General features: G+C 35.4%; 1 protein-coding gene across 1 annotated transcript in view; it reads left to right on the plus strand.

The window, feature by feature from the left end:
- Positions 1-1,192: 1,192 nt before the first annotated feature.
- Positions 1,193-15,438, plus strand: part of LOC121328581 (5-hydroxytryptamine receptor 4-like) — a 35,614-nt gene continuing 21,368 nt past the window's right edge. Inside the window, exon 1 of the mRNA XM_041273354.1 lies at positions 1,193-1,336. The gene's annotated coding sequence lies outside the window, so the exon portion shown is untranslated. The remainder of the gene's footprint in view (positions 1,337-15,438) is intronic.

The following is a 15,438-nucleotide window of genomic DNA, read 5'->3' on the forward strand; positions in this document are numbered from 1 at the left end:
TTGCATATTGGACACTGGAGGATAAGCATAGAGATAGATAGCGAGATGGAAATTACAGTGTTTTAGGCGGAAAAGGAACTAGATTTGGAGCAGTAATCAGCAATAAAATAGAATGTCAGGATTGCATATATTGAATTGGTACTATGTAGTGTAATAACTATACTTGTGTAGAACTGAAATTACAAAGACAATAAGATCATTTGTTCACAAAAAAAGTTTTTGAAAGTAAAATATTCCACTCTGAAGATCACCATGCATCTCTGAATTTACTTTCAATATGTATACATGCCAACAGTCCCTATGGTCGGGACATTCCCAATTTCCTAGCAGATGTCCAGCGTCTCGATGCATAGGAAGAAAGTCCCGATATTTACCCATAAAAAAATCATTTATTCTGAACAGTAGAATGAAAACCACACGCTGTGCTCTTCGTGCGGCTGACATATCTGCTCACTAACTTATATCAAGGTAAGAAAAAGAGACGAGCTGAACAGTTTCCAAATGTTGGCAAGTATGAATATTAGATCAAACATTGCCAAACTGAAAAAAAAAAAGTGGCAGTTATTCACAATATTCCCATACTATCCCAGTTGAAGGACTTAAAAATCTGTCCACCTTATCCAATATCAATTTTGATGGACAGTTTTAATAAACAAAAATATATGAATCAAAACTAATAATAAAACATTTATATATGTTCTAGACATAATTAATTGAAACCCTTACAACATTAATTGGTAATGTTTAATTAAAACAATTAAAATCGAATCTTACCTTTACTCTTTCGATTTGCCAGGTGTGAACTGGAGACAGTCATCTTCCCTTCTATTAAAAGCTCCTAAAAACCTACAGTTTATGATTTATACTGAAAATCCAAACAGCTAAGTAAACGGATAAAGGGACTGATGAGGCTATATAAATTATATTCTTATATTTGTGTTCTTATGCTAATTATGATAATGTACTATACTTACTAAATAGTAATTTACTAATTGAAAAATGCGCTCCAAATCTGACTCGCTCCATGAAACCTGAGTCTCTGCCACTGTGCGGTGCTGTCGCCTCACTCGTCTCGTCCGCGTTCCTCCAGTGCCGCGAGTGAGCTGCTGAAGTTCACACCTCCTGGCGTGAGAGTCCAGTTTATGATCCATCAGACAGTTGTTTCAGACTGACTTGCCCTGATACCGGTGCTCTTACGCTGGAATACCATTTGTCTTGTCTGAAGGCAATCGTGCACGTCGTTGCAGGTATTTGGGTTTGTTACCCGTGAGGGACTATGCTATCCCTTGGCAACCAAACTCTGCAGCACCTCAGAATTAAGGATCAAACCCCTCAGGTAAGAAAGCTGTTTTAAAGAAAAGAAAGAGAATGCAGCGCACAAGTCAGTGTAATTTACCATTTTAAGTTTTGCTCGATGATATTCCAAGACATATATTGCAATGTATTGAAAATGTCTTTAAACGTTTGCAATAGAATCAAAACAGTTGCGTATTGAACTGTGGTATAAATGCCGTTGGTGTAACTGCGAATATATTTTAAATACGCAGTATGTGACCGTTGCTTTGATTGAATTTACCTACAGTACAGTAAGTAACATAAGCCAACGATTTGATGTACTGTATGTGTTTCTTAACAAGTGTATATATAAGGCGAATTGTTAGTTAATTATTAGCTCTTCATGTTTTCCTATCGTATGAAATCGCATTTAATTATTTATCCATACATATATGGACTATACATATTTTGTGTTACTATTTTTTTAATGAAATGCCTGTTAAGCAAGCTACCCAATAATAATTACATGTTTTGAATTTTTGAAACTGAATACAACATTCTTAAAAACAATTGCTTTAATGAATAAAAAAGCTCAAATGGAAATTAATCATATTCTTAAATGAATATTCTAACCTTCTGATGCAAAACTAATTTTATTTATGTTAAAGACAATTCACTGGTCTAAAACGGTGACTGCTTGTCAGGAATTCGCGCTACATTCATACAAACTTTGCAGAGGCCCATAACACAAGCACAGAGGAATATGGAATTATTAAAAAAATAAAAAATAAAATAAAATACAGTTGTTACATTTTAGAAAATCAGAAAACCAGAAAAAAAAAAAAACATAAACTGTTGGCTTCCTTATATTATCACGATAATTTTATTTTCCTCTCATTTTTTGTCAAGTGCAGATAGGTGCATTTATATTACTGTATTATTTTTAGAGGTTTTTTTCCCCAGTAAAAATAAATACAAAAAAAAAAAAAAGACACTCAAACAGTGAAACTTAGGTTGTCCTCAGTGAAACACCAGATTGTGGAACTGAGTCGTTTTTAACACACTTTTCTACAGGGTGTACAGGGCTTCCTGCTAACAAGACCGTGAAATACTTGTATTTGTGTGATTTATGCAGCTGTAGGTTATAGAGAAAAAAAATAATAATTCAGTCAAATTGGTTTGTAACATAATGTGTCACGAAAATACGTATACTGTTATAGTATAGAAACTACTTATCTCTTAAACGTTACTTTCTCCCAAAGAGGTAGCAATAAAACCATGTACTTTTAAGAATGTTGTGTAATACACTATTATAGAGTTTTATTATTAGTAATTTATTACTTAAAAATACATTATATTATAAGCTCAATTGTGAATTCTGCATGAAGCCTTTCTACAGTACCTTTTCCCTTGCTTCAGTAAACAGTGTTTTCATTGGTCACCAATTACGTCCTTGAAACTCGTCTACTAAATAGCTTTACAGATTATTCTAGTTATCTGCCTGTTTTACCTATGCCATCTTAACTGACAAAATAATTTGTTTTAATATTTTTAGTAACTGCAATCCATGTATAAATTGTATATCTTTTTTTTAATTGATCTTCAGTATTCATCATATATATATATATATATATATATATATATATGTATATATATATATATATATATATATGTGTGTATATATATATATATATATATATATATGTGTGTGTGTGTGTGTGTGTGTGTGTGTGTGTGTGTGTATATATATAAGAAAATAAAATGAGGTGCTTAGTTTTGTTGGGAACTAATACTGTATAGAATTATAAGACTATACATATTAAAATGTGCAGTAACTGTGCGAATAATGTTCAGACTCGCTGTATGTTGTTACTGAAGCAGTTGTAGTTTTGTGATCTTCCAAAGTTATTGCATCAAATAATGTATGCGGCATGAAATCAGTTGTTAAGAAACACATCCTTTGACTCAAGTGCCTTAAAGTACAGCAGTGGGCATTAAAAGCAGACAGTTAGGCCCCTTTCACATTGGCACTCCTACCTGAGTCTTGACCCGGGTTCTGGCTGCCCGGGTCACAATCCCGTGTAGTTTGAAACTATGTACCTGATTTGTACCCGGGTTGATCCAGGTTGCAGCGACCCACCTCAGGATGTGGATCGACACGCTTTGACCTGGGTTGAGTGAGGCAAAATGCATGAAGGTCGTTTGTAAGTTGACAAAATAACAAACAGCCACGCCTGCGTGAAGGTTTCACTTCTGCAAGGAACATTTCTGTTTCGTCATATTTTTCTTGATTGAGACACACCAGGAGCCAGATTGCAGCAGGGGTGAAGAACCATGAAAGTGTCCGTAACTAACTGCTTCTGGGGCATTGATACACGCATTGTGTACTCGCGTCTGTCACCCAGGTAAACCCTGCTTTATTAAAAGTAGTGTGAAATCGTGTTGCCGACCAGCATGACGCCGGGTCCTGACCTGGTTAGGTTCCAACCCGGGTAGTGAATGCCAGTGTGAAAGGGGGGTTTGAGTACACAGAGCATAGAGGTAGCAGCAGAGGAATGATACACTCTTCTACAAAATCAATATTATTGGTTAAATCACAGAGTCTCTAGGAAGATGACAAAGTGTATCTGTATGCTTTCACAGACAGAAGAAACTTGAGTTTGCAAATTCAGGTACTGGTAGATTTGTTGTTTAAATTGCAAAAGAAAGGAATAGCACTGTTGAGATCAGAAACAAAGACATGCAAAACCATAGTGACCTGTTTATAAGTGTGGCTCAGATTGGTTTATATATATATATATATATATATATATATATATATATATATATATATATATATATATATATATATAATGTGTGTGTGTGTTTATTTAGTTTAAAAGGAATATAAAGCTTGCAAGGTTTTCAGGCAGGAAATCTATCGTATCAGTAATACAAGTGCCTAGTTGTGACAGGATCTTGCTCGTGTCACGTGTGTGGGTAGCCGCTGTTCAAGCAATACAGAGAGACAACTGGGGTGGAGTTGAAAACCCCAGCACAGGAGCGCAGGATTTATTAATAAACAAACAGAAAGTAAATAAATAAAAGTGGTCATGTGATGTTACCAGCACAGAGGACTAATACAGCAAGGTTTACAAAAATGCAAAATAAAACACAGTACAAAAAACAACAAATAAAAGGTGCCGTAAAAACGGCTAGCGCTACTCCCCTAACCAGGAAGTCCTGCTGGAGTCCAGTTCTCTCTATACTGTAGGCTGTTGTCTGAAACTAAGCTCCATTCCTACCCCGCCCCGGTATACACACGACCGCCGCCGGCTGCAGTTTCTTCTTGTGTGAATACAGTAACCTTGATCCCGATTAACCCATGCAGTAGTCAGCAGTTTCCAACAGGATTCCAGACCTCCTTAGCGCCAAGTCTCATGGCCATCTCCCATGGATGTTTTTGAACTGACGGACACTCTGTCAAGACCCGCCCACCTGCTGATTGAGGTCCGGCACTGCCAAGCACTTGCTGCCCTTCCCCTCAACCAAGCCTAGCAGGCAGCAAGTCTCAATCGAGCATCTGTCTGTAAAACAATAATTCAAATACACTTCCGCAAGGAACATTTCTGTTTATTCTGTTTAGTCATATTGTACACACAATAAACCGATTCCCACATACAAATTACACTAACACTAAATTACCCATTGTGCAGGACAATCGCCCTGCCACAATAGTACATTTTATTGGTCAATGTACAAGCCAGTTACTGGGAAGTTTCCATCAACCTACAGGTTATATAAACCTACTTCTCAAACTCAGTCCTGCTGTGCTTACCACTATTACCACTTCCTTCCCAGCCACCACAACCTCACTCCCAGCCTTGTCTGGAGGGTAAGGGGGAATATACAGTGCTCCTCTGCCTAATTTCATTTGTTGACCGGGATGAACACGTTGCACAGATTTATTATGTTGTTGTTTGTTTTTTAGCAGGTGGCACTAGGATGCTCTGAAGGGTGAGACTGTGCTCCAACTATTTTTACTCTGCTTATTTCTTGAACCATTGTTTGGGTTCAATGTTTTTTGGAAATCTTTTTAAGATTTTGTATTATAATAAAGGTGGTTATTTAACGCAAGATTGTCCTGACTGAATACAATTATTGTGAAAGGGACTAGCAATGTTAAAGAACTACCGTATTCATAATTGGGACAGAACTGTGTTTTGTGATTCTCTAGGTCAAGTTCAACCATGTTTATCGTCAAAAAAAACTTGAACCCTTTCGAGTCATTCGTTTTACAGACTGATAATATGGTGTGTTAATTTTCAGGTTATAACTAATGTGACTAGAACATGAATTTGGTGAACTTCTGTGCCTGGGATGACCTACACAAGTCAAGTGTAATTTGCAACAATCCTAGAGGTTTATACTGTGCTGATGTAGTGTTGATGAAGTGATCTTAACCAATGAACTGTACCAGAAACTAAATTGGTTTTGTTTATCAAATTTTAGAGATTTTCTATGCTATTTAATATTTTAATTCACCAGAAATGTGTTGTTTGAATTCCTTAGTACTGCATCTAAAGATGATACAGTTTCATATATAGGGTCATAATGCAGAGGTGGAATGATTTCGCGCTTAAGGCTCCAGATTCTTGGAATGCATTCACTCTGAATGTAAAACATGTTTCAAATATATGGTTTAACATAAGGGAGAGACTGTATATACATAATGTGTGTGTGTTCATATATTATATATATATATATATATATATATATATATATATATATATTGTTTCATAATACTACGATATATATATAAGTATATATCTTATATATATAAGATATTTTAATGTTTAGATTTTGTAATTCTCTGCCTGCTGGCCCTGGTATGCCTAGTGAAAGGTGGCGGGCATCATGACTTACTTCCTATTTGTACAAAGCGTAATACAGATCGAAGCCCCTGTTACACTCCTACTTAAAAAAGTGAACAATTATTTGTGCCCTGTGTTACTTTCAATGACCATATGTTGCACTGTAAGTGTACACAATGATATCCTTTTTCGATCTTCTCCAGTTGCGAGAATGTCAAAACTGAGAATTGGACCAAGTATTACAGGAGGACAAGGCTTCCAAAAATCCCTGCGACCTAGTTTACCTATGTGACAATGAAATCCATGACCTACTATACTTCAGCGTGAAGTGTGCGCAGACAACAGATGGGAAACATCATTTCTGTATACTGTACTGCCCTTTTGTAGATAATGTGTGCTACTGGTTAACCAATATGACCCCCAAATAAGATATTGGGGGAACAACCTGTCAAATCTAGAATTGGTTATGTCTTTCGCAATCAATGATTCCCTGAAAGAAAAGATGACCACCAAACCTTCCCAGGTCGAATCACACGTATTCACAGGTTCGATGCAAAAGAGAACGAGTTCTCCATGTAGTGACAATTTATTACCTCGGTCAGACAGGACCGAGGACGTCACTCCACAGAAGGGCCTATCGGCAGCTTTGATATAAAATTAATACTTAACCTGTGGCAGGCATGTTCCAAAAGTATTGGTTGGTGGTTGTCTTTGAATTGAAAGGGAATCATGTTTTACACATTCCTCTAGGTATACTTTAGACCAGATGTCTGTTCTTCCAATTCTGGATTATGGTGATGTTGTCTACACAATGTCCTCGAAAGCTGCTTTGGGGAAGCTTGATGCTTTATACCATTCTGATATAAGATTTATAACTGGTGCTTCTTATCTTACTCATCACTGCTATCTGTAAATTATGGTTGAATGGCCTTCATTGCACACTAGGCAAACTTAGGTTAGGTTAGTTTATAGAACCCTGACTGGGAAAAACCCATTATATCTGTGCAACCTAATACAGTTCCCTACTTCAGTTTACAATTTAAGATCAGATTAATTTATTAGACTGGTTCTTCCCAGAGTGTTCACTGTATTTGGGCATAATTCATTTCAGTTTGCGGCTGCTATTGACTGGAATAAATTTTGAATCAAATTAAAACTACACAGTTTTGTTTCGGAGGATGTCTTTAATCAGAATCTGAATTCACTATTGTCTGATGCACGTGTATGTATTTGCTTATTTATTTATTTATTTATTTATTTATTTATTTATTCATTCATTCTATGTTGTATTTGTTTGCTTTGTGCTGCTGGGATGTTTGCCTCTTGACCAGATTGTTGTTGTCAATGAGAATTTGTTCACAATCTTCTTATCTGGTAAAATAAAGGTTAAATGAAATGAAAAAGTATTACAGCTTACTGAGAGTTGACTCGATTTCTGTAGTCAGTTTACAGAAGGAACCCGGAATGGTCAAGAGCAACTGGAAGTTACCAAGCAGATAAGAAGGGTTTGCAATTATTTGAACAACATTATTGATAAGGTTGATAAGGTTGCTTTGTAAATAAGAAAAATAGTTACTCACAGCAAGCCAACATGATCCTGTTTGCACTTGCTTTAAATGACTTTAAATCATTCATGTCAAGTGCTTCGAAATAAGCAAGGTACAAGTTATTATTTTAGTTGATTTGATAGGAAACCCATTAGGATGGAATCTGCAACATAAATCTGTCATCAAATTAAGAAATATGTATTGGAAATCTGTCATTGAAATATGTGGTTCGGACCTATATTTTCTAATCTAATCACGTTTTGCTGAATTTTGAAAATGTAATTTTATTTTTTAAAGAATGTGTGAGTGCGTTATGCAGGTCTGCTGTATTTCAAGGTTCCTCTTGTACATACAGCATCCTATTGACAGTGTTGTAGCTGGTTTTTCTAATATTTTATCCAACCCCTGTGATTTACTTCAATGTTTTTAGAAAGTACCTATGAAAGCTCAGCTAACATGGGTAAAAACACACTTGAGGGCTATTCAAAATAATAAATATAAATATTAGCCATTAGCCTTTCTAAATACATGCATGTGAGAAAGCAATAAACCAAACAGCCATCATTAAAGCACACTGAGATAAGCTTCTGCATGCAATGTAGGCTATTGTCTGATTGGAGTTCTAAAGCCTTGAATAGTGCCCAAACACCATGAGTATACTGCCATTGCATGCTTGGTGTTGGAAATGTTAAGTGTATTCATGCAAACTCTTTATTAAAGACAGCATTTCTTAGAAAACTGTGTCAGTATCAGTATACAGCAGCGTTAAAGAAATCAAACAGTGGCAATTATTTTCATGATAAAACTTCAATAATTGCCACAAAGACGGCTGCAGTGGGTGACGTCAGACCAGAAACAGGAAATAAACGACAGAGAGAGGTGGAGTTTGGTGGAGCTGAGCGAATGGTTTCACTCAGCATTTAATAAATGAACAGACAGCCAGAAAATAAACGGTTGTAACAAACACAAAAACACAGGACACGGCACATTCGCCAAAACAAAAAATAGACAAACAAAACAGACTAAACACTACACAACACAACACGGTGAGCAGATATTTGAACTTTAAGTTATTATTTTATTAGTTATTACCTCTGTCTCCAGTCCTGTTCTCCACTCACCGAACACACAACCCAGAGTGGGTGAAAACATGCTGCTTTTATGCAGCTGTACCGTGACTTGATTGCTAATCAATCATTCAATTGGAGTCGCGGTACAACTGCACATGAATTAATAAAGTGCAATTCCCCGTGCTCACATATTATTACATTTTACTTGCACGTGAAGTGCTGTGCAATCCTCGTGCCTAAATACAAATATACATTTTAAACACTCGTGTTACACAGACCCGTTTATATCCCGTGTACCATTGACTATACACCAACATTAACACACAACACAAAACACACACAGGGACGGGCATTTGCCACATTGCCATATACACAAGAACCCACGTTGTATTTATTTTGTTATTTTAATACTCCTTGATACTAATTCATGTTACCACAACTAAAATCAAACCCCAGATACAGGAAAGCAAATGCTACAGGACCAGGCTAGGCTAGGACATTCATTGCAAAGTATGTGCCAATATAAAGTACTTTCAGACCAGATCAGAGCCACCCTATGTCAGGTAATGTATTGCAAAGCTTCATTGCAGTCCCAATAAAATCCTGAGATCATTAACACAGAGGAAGGTCATCAGGATTACAAGAAATCACTACATTCTTATGACAGCAGTGGAGTATTCTGAATGCGTGAGAATTCTGATTATAAAATGGCTTGGATAAATTAAGTGCTGTGATTGGCTGAACAAGATCACATGACTATAATAACTATGCCTGTAGGTAATCAACATACAACTTAAACAGCATTTAAATCACTTAACAGTCTGTTTTCTTCATCTCTAAGAATGACAGCAAAATTGGCAAATATACTGTGGTATTTATTTAGTCAGAGAACAGAACAAAGAAAACTCCGAGGCAAGCAGTAGCAGTAACACTATTCAAAAGCCATCTGAGAACTCACCATGCAAGTCTCACTCAGCATGTAATATACTGTATATGCAGCAGCGGCATCTACTTATTAAACTAATTAGCGCCTTATAAAGCTGACTAGCGAGCGTGCAATATTTAAACTCAACACAACAGATACATATCACTACTACCCTCCAATTTCAAAAACATTTAAAACAAAATCCTGCTCTCTGCTGACACAAACGTTGGGCTTTTAAACAAGGTCGGGTTCGGCATAGAATTCTCTTGTGCTCGCCGCGGACAGGAAGGACTGCAGCACTGTGCAAACTGACACAGAAGTTGTTTAGTCCACATATCATCTAATGCTGGTTTACAATCTAGGGAAATTATGCCGGTTACCGGCATTGGTGTGAAAATAGCCTCAGAAATTATTGGTCAGCTTCTCTTTAAGACAGTAAAGCCTGAATAGGATCATTTCTTACAAATAAATAAATAAAACACTTGGAAGCCCCTCCCTCGAGTGCCAGTGCAGTGCAGTGTTTGGCTGTTCCATGAGTCCTCCCTCAGATGTGGGAAATCAGTCTGCTTTCAATTCAAGAATGTCATTTCATCTCGAAAAATGTTACCATAAATGGCAATGTTCAATCTAATGTTTGTGGCAAATAAAAAAAAGTGCAGAATATATGTTACAATCAAACAACCTTGAGGGACTATTTTTTCTCAGTAATTATTTTTAAATTTTTTTTTGTCATTTTATAAGAAAATGGACAATGCACCCAGGGCATGGGTTATTTCTTACATACTGTACATGTGTTTTGGGATAAACTATCTGTGGTATGCACCCTTATTATTATTATTATTATTATTATTATTATTATTATTATTATTATTATTATTATTATTATTATTATTATTATTAATATTATTATTATTGTGTTTACTCAAATTCAAGTCCCACCCCCAAATACGGACCAAAAAAAAAAAAAGCCCCTGAATGCAAGTCCCATTTAACTCTTAAATGAGAAAGAACACAAGAAGTAACGGTTACATTGCTTTTTAATTTCTAGGTGCCAGAAGGGAACACTGTATTGCAGTACATTAAAGCATGAGAGTACGTCACCTACTATATTACAAGTGCAAATGGGAAAAGAAAATATGTACAGTACAGTACTTTCAGTATTATGCAGTTTGTGGTAGCTGGGAAAGGGTAAATTACCTTGAACTTTATTTCAGTCTGCTTTATTGTCCTTGTTTGTTTAATTTGGCCAGCGTGACTCTGTCCTGTTTGCAAGTAAAATTAGTGCAAGACAGAAATGTGTAGTTCATGTTAGGTTTGAGTTAGGACTTTTGAGTTTACACTAGTGGGGTTCCTGTAGTTAAACCAGACACAGACCGTAATAATAGTGAGCAAGTTAGAGAATCAGAGAGCGATGGAGAATCCACCATTAAGCAGAACATACTTTAGTGTTCCTGTTTCTTGTGCTCCTCCAGATCCAATATATTATATATATATATATATATATATATATATATATATATATATATATATAATATATATATATATATATATAAAAAATTTTATTTATTTCAATTGTTCATTTTGAAGCCGGACCTGCGTTGATCATTTCAACAACTACTATACTGGTAATATTATAGCCTTTCGATTGTGTCTCCATCTTCTGACACATCTCAGATGCCGCAGTTTCTCTTGAGCAAACAAAATTACTATTATTTTAAAAGCTTGACTGGAACACTTTAGATGAGGAAGTGAATAAACTGTACCTTTTATTGGCGGCATCTTGATTATAATATAATATTGTAAGATGTGTTCCACCTGTCTTTAGACATGTTTTATTGGCATCACTTGTATATTTGTAAAGCTAAGAATAATTGAACATGTGCAACATGTACCCTAACTAAAAAACCTGTTGGCTTTGAATCACGCTCCTTGACATGCACATTGTGACACTATAACAGTTATAGACTAGTCCTACAAAACGAATGGATTTCAGGAGATGTATGGGTTACATTACAGTCTTTGAGTAAAACAGACAAAATCAAATGCATCTATTGTGGATTATAGATGCATTATTGTAGGTGTTATTGTCACGATACTAGCACTACAAACATGACAAATTTATCGGGTTTACTATGGAACACTTTAGATGAGGAAGTGAATAAACTGTACCTTTTATTGGCGGCATCTTGATTATAATATAATATTGTAAGATGTGTTCCACCTGTCTTTAGACATGTTTTATTGGCATCACTTGTATATTTGTAAAGCTAAGGCTCCGTTGGCTTTGAATCACGCTCCTTGACATGCACATTGTGACACTATAACAGTTATAGACTAGTCCTACAAAACGAATGGATTTCAGGAGATGTATGGGTTACATTACAGTCTTTGAGTAAAACAGACAAAATCAAATGCATCTATTGTGGATTATAGATGCATTATTGTGTGTGTTATTGTCACGATAATAGCACGACAAACACGACAAATTTATACGGTTTACTATTTATTAAGTTATAATAGGTATGAAATCAGTATAGCCTAAACTTTAACTAAAACAATATGGTGCTTACTTATAATACAATAGACATTGGTACAATATTCAATATTTAAAAAGCAGAACTCTATGAAATAATATAAAAAGAATTTGTAGCATTTCCAAAGTAAAATAAAATAAGCCTTACAGAAAGAACTCAGTCATCCTCCCCATTGTTTGTTTGTATTAACTAAAAAAAATAATTGTCCAGGCTTTTTCAGTGGTGGTGATCTCTTAAATGTGTGAACATATTTGTTGTGTTGCTGCTCTTGCATAGAACACTAACTCTGTATACTTTACAAATTGGACCCCCCTCTTCAACAGTCTGACCGTCATCATTTTTTTAAAACCAAAATAATCCCATATTATTGATTTAATTTGTTTTTTTGGGGGTACAGTTGCTTTCTCTCTTCACTGTCTGTCATCTTGTAGTGCAGTGCGTGCCGTAAACGTGCAGGTGATTCAAACGTATTTAATCTTACACAGTGGGTCTCGTAACACGACCAATCACAGCTTCAGAAAAGAAGATCACAGTTTCTACACTGGAAAAGAGTATGCATGACGAAGTATACAGTATGGTACTGGCAGATCACTTTAAAAATTCCATCACTGCAATTTGAACTTATTTGTATAAATAATTTAGCGTTACAAATTATGACTTGATGTTGACGAATCATAAATGTAAATAAATAATTATCGCGATATTGAAAAATATTGATGGTACAGTAATTGTCAGAATTTTTATCACTATTATAATTTTATCGTCATATCGCAACACCCCTAATTGTGGACTACTTAATTATTGTTATCATCTGTGTGTCACTTTGCCCAATTGTGATAAAATAGTAAATATGCCAGTCTGGGACAGGCGGAGATAGTTTAACAGTAGACAACTAATTGGATCATTGAAGAGCTCATGATAGTGACATTTTAAAAACAATGAACATGGCCAAAACAATTTTTGGGCGTGAATACAGAAGTTAGTTGAATGGCATAATAACCTAACGTGTATGTTACCAGTAGCAGTAGAACGACTACTAATGTCACAGTCGAAGGAACCCTAATTTGAAGCAAATGAAAAGGCACCTTATTTTAGAGGAATAAAACCATTGTAAAAAAACTAGTAAAAAAAATTAAAAAATCTGAGACACAACTTTGGGGGGGAATGATTTAAGTAGCATTGTTCTTAGTATTTCCTTGTACATTTTAAAACATTTTATATAAATGTTTGCTTCAAAATATTTTCTGAATTAATTTTAGTTGACTGGGGCCTTGCCTCGGGCCCATCTCCCTTATAAGAAATTAAGAAAACAGGGATACATGTTAGTGTTTAAAAATCCTATGTACACTTCTGCTGCACTTCTGTCATGGGAAAGGCGCTGCCGTTTTCAGCTGTAACTTCTTACTAGCAGTCAGCTGAGATGATGAAAGTCTTTGCTGTCATGCCAGTAAACAGTTTTTATGACTAATTAGATGTTTATTGCAGCAATTTCAGAGCGTAGAAAGGTTGACAATGAACTAAGAAAGAAGACTGTAATCATTTTTTACATCAGTATATCTCATTACCTTCTGCACTTTAACATCATAGGGAAGAATATACAATTCTTTGACCTGAAATTGGAAATTGATCCTGTTTGTTTCCACTGGCTGCAGAACAATATGAATGTATGTTTGGAATATAAAGTGCTCTGATGGATGAAGTGAGTGTCCATATGTAACATGATCCAAAAGAAAAAGTAACTGCGAGTATGTGGTTTTATTTTTAAGCTAAACAGAACCAACATTTTATATTATGTTACGTCTTTGCTTGTCATAACAATTTTTGTGATTTGGAGCAACCTGAGTTCATATCACAGTCATGTGCTCTTTGCTGTAAACGTCAGTGAGACCATTTTTCTGCTGATGGAAACAGTGGCACTATTGTTAACATTTGATTTCCGACTGAGTTGATCAACGCAAAGCATTAAGTATTGTAATATAACCCTAATGTTTAGTGTAATATGTATTGCTTCATATAAAAGGTACAGTGATAGTGCAGCGTATGTTCGTATGGGTTAGACCTAAATAAATAATGTTTCACATAGTACAGTATGTCCAGGAAGGAAATACAAGAAATTATGTGATTTGGACTTGGAGCCAAGAGGAATTAATACAAAATACAAGCCTGCATTAGATTACATTGCAAAATGCATTCTGGGACATTAGCAGAAACATTGGTCTAGTTGAAACACATATAGTTTTCTACATCATCAGTTGATCTCTGCTTCTGATAATAGACCTGGCCCTCACTGAAAAATGAGCATTGAACAGTTTGTACTGGAACATCATTTTACTGAACATTTTCCAATTTAGCTTAATAGCATGGCATTAATCACATGCCGTTAATAGCGCATTCAGCTTTTGTAATTAGCATATGAATAGGAAATCAATGAGGAGCAGTACACGTGATACTGTCATGTGCATTACTGCACATTAAGTTGGAGTTAATGCCAACATCTAAGGATGATTTTTTTAACTACACTGCTTTTATTTCAGAATTGACGGAACTCTGTCCAGATGTCTCTAATCTTTACAATAAATAGTTAAATTAGATTTATTTTACAGCCTTGGCTTTATGATCATATTGGTTTGTACAGGAACATAAAGAATTGCTCAGTAATGGACCTGACAATGCCATAGAGTTTGGACCTGTACAGTTCCAGGAATTTTCTGTATTAATTTTTTTTTTATTATTGTTCATTAACATCTGATCCTAACATAACCCTGTTAGCACAGAGCCTTGGCATGCTTGACATTAGAATTAGCTATATAGCAACGGTTTGTTGATAGTTTAGAATGGACTAGACCCCAGGGAGTTTTATCCACGCATCCTAGTTTAATGACAATTGACTTGTTTTGTCAACATGGAAATATACTAGGGAACAAACACACTTATTTTTTGTATTAAATGATTTAATTATGTTTTAAAATGTTACCATTTGATTACAAAAATATAATTTCTATATAATATAAATAAGTCGGGGATGCGTGGGATTTGAAACTATAACCTTCAGTTAGCAAGCATGTTCTGTTTCTGTCAGTGCTACATGATTAGTTGAAAAAACAAGCACTATTTTTGAAGATTTTTTTTTAAAGTCATCTCATCATTCTAAGATTTGATCTGAAAAAATGTTAGTTTCCTGCCAGTGTAATGCTCATTGTGGTCCCTATTGGTGCAAAGAAGCACGGTTCCTCT

This window comes from Polyodon spathula, chromosome 2 (genome assembly GCF_017654505.1).
Source record: "Polyodon spathula isolate WHYD16114869_AA chromosome 2, ASM1765450v1, whole genome shotgun sequence".
NCBI classification, from domain to species: domain Eukaryota; kingdom Metazoa; phylum Chordata; class Actinopteri; order Acipenseriformes; family Polyodontidae; genus Polyodon; species Polyodon spathula.